This window comes from Herpailurus yagouaroundi, unplaced genomic scaffold (genome assembly GCF_014898765.1).
Source record: "Herpailurus yagouaroundi ecotype Mexico unplaced genomic scaffold, PumYag 166, whole genome shotgun sequence".
In the NCBI taxonomy this organism is placed as follows: Eukaryota; Metazoa; Chordata; class Mammalia; order Carnivora; family Felidae; genus Herpailurus; species Herpailurus yagouaroundi.
The window spans coordinates 13415014-13418036 of NW_024412407.1; positions in this window are offsets into that span (position 1 = coordinate 13415014).

The following is a 3023-nucleotide window of genomic DNA, read 5'->3' on the forward strand; positions in this document are numbered from 1 at the left end:
AAAAAGCAAACAGTACAAAAATGAAGATTAACCATGGTTTCTTCGTAACATACCTATATATGTTACCCCTCATCAGGTTATCAGACTTACAGAGATGTAAGGGAAATTGTATACTTATTTCATATTCAAAAATGTAACAGAAAAAAAGAATCATAAAGCTAAATCTTAACTACCCAAGCTTCTAAGTAATTAAACCTCATATCTAAAAACTTCTTCATGGGGCGCCTGGGGGGCTCAGTTGGTTGAGCGTCCAACTTCGGCTCAAGTCATGATCTCATGACTCATGAGTTCAAGCCTCACATCAGGCATCAGGCTCTGTGTTGACAGCTTGGAGCCTGGATCCTACTTCAGATTCTGTGTCTCCCTCTCTCTCTCTGCCCTTCCCCCGCTTGTGCTCAGTCTCTCTCTCTCTCAAAAATAAATAAACATTAAAAGAAATGTTCTTAAATTTTCTCACGTTAACAGATTTAGATAAGGAAATCTACCTAAAGAAGTATATATTATATTTTTAAAACCATTTAATTGAACCCTTCATTTGAATATGTTAGCTCTCTTTCAACTACAATAGGTAGTTATTAAAACAAATCTCTCCTCCATAGAACGGACAAAGAAAAATAACCACTTTCTTATTAAACATTAGAAAGAAATACATAAGACTTACTCTAATTTCTTTCTCAAAATTTTAGTAAACATTGATTTTTTTAAAAAGCTAAAGGTAAAAAAAAAAGTGGAAGAATATAAATTTAATTTAAATATTTTTATCATAATGAAAAAATAAAGAATTATTCAATTACATTTTGAGACAAGATTTAATGTGTGATTTCTATAAGCATTCATGAAATTAGACTGGCTGGGAAGAGGTGAAGTACTTTTGCAAAGCACTGACTTTATCACCTTTAGTTTATTTGTCTGTTAAAATTCTCACAGGAGTTGACGATCACCATTAGTGTTTTCCTCCATGAAAGGAGACTATTACTACCTCAAAGGTATTTTCTGTAATCATTGTTCAACTATGTGTTGTCTTGTGAAATTGCAAATATTCTCAGGGATGATAAAACTACTGACAGATCCATTGCTTCCCTTAATCATCCAAAAATGAATTTTGGTCTTTGAAATTCTCCTGACACAGTAACTATTACCACCTCCTTAGAGTTCCATTCCAACCACACAAAGCCCATACTGCTTGGGAATCTTTCAAGCAACTCTTTCAAATGTGAGGCTTCTTCCATTAACAATCCTCACTTTTAGATATGGTTTTGAAAGACATTATCCCAAGTCCAAGTTGTTTTCTACTCATCTCTTTTCACTGATCAACTCAGCCCACCGACATCAGTCAAGTGACTTGTGTTACAATCTTTTTGGTCTGCAATTCTGTTTTTGCTCATAAGAGTCTCGCTACCTTTTGTAAATTAGCATCAACTACTAGTTTCCAGTCGCATTCATATAGGATGGGGAAGTCATGATTTTGAAAACAAGGAAGGAAAAAACTGAAATCTGGAAATCTGAATTGATAATGTTGAATATGAGTCAATACTAATGAGAGAGGTTTTATTGCATGAGTAACCACAGAATTGCGTCAGTAACCACAGAATTACATCAGTAACCACAGAATTAAGAAGTTATGTTAAGGATAATAAAAATCATTAACAGAAAATTACTGAGCTCATTCTATATGCCAGACGCTTCTGGATATTGCAAATACAGTGATAACCAACAGGAACAAGTCAAACACATCTTTGTTACAATTAAGCTTAAATTTTAGGGAAGGAAGATATGAAGTGTGCTGCTAAAAACAGGTGCTATGAAGACTGTATTTGATCAGGACCCTATCTAGAGTCCTGTGTCCAATATTAACACATGTTTCTGATAATTACATATAAATTATAAATCACGTAACCTAATCTCTGCTGATACATTGGTTTGAAACTGTATTCTACCTTTGGTGTACAATTTGTGTCTTAATACCGGAGATCTGTGTCAAATACCTGTGACAAAGTACTTAGAATAGCGACATGAACAGAGCAGAGGTCAGGAAAAAAAAAACTTTTTTTTTTTTTTGAAGTAAAGAGTTCTGAACACTATCACAAAGCAAACATCTTTTGTTTTGTTTTGTTTTTTCATTTGGGTTTTGTTTTTGGTTTTCTAAATCCCTGTTGCTTCGTACTGTGCACAATAGCATACACTCTTTTTAAGTAACAGAGGTGTTGACTTTATTGTGGACATCATTTCACAATATATATGTCATCATATTAAATATGTCATCATATTAAATCATATTAAATCATCACATGGGACACCTTAAAGTTACATAATGTTATATGTCAAGTGTATCTCTAGAAAGGCAGGAAAAAGAGTTTCAAGATGATAACAGCAGAGCATAAAACCAAGCATGGGCTCTTCTGAGCAAAGGACTTGGTGTGATAACACAGATGTCAGACCTCTGATGTAAGCCCTGAGTCTACCCCAAAACAAATGTAAAATCTGACCACTTGTCACCATTTCCATGGTTAACAACTTGGCCCATGCTATCCCCCAGGTTACTACAATGGTCTTTTAAATGAAATCCCTGCACAACATCACAAATTTAACTCTTTGAAAGTAAAAAAAAAAATGTTGTACTATGTAAAATAAATTATTTTCCAGGTGTATACATCTATTCTTGTTTTTTTTAATCTACCTTTTAAGCATTTGAGAGGGTGGAAAAATAACTGAATCATCACTGTTCCAAGGGATGAACATAAAAGTAAAAATTAAGTGCACTTAACCATACTGCTATTTTTTTTTCAAATAGAAAGTGCCAAGCCAGTCAGTTTCAAAAGGAAATAGGCTACAGGTTTACATAGAGTGTTTTATCAGCAGTTTGCTTTATGGAAGTCTGAAATTCAGTTTTCTTAAATTCAGGTATTAATTTTCACAGACTTAAATTTTTTAAAGGTGTTACTTTATATAGACATGAATATCAGAGTGTCAAGATATGGTGACTACATTATATTAAGCTTTAAAAGAGATGATACAGCCATGGG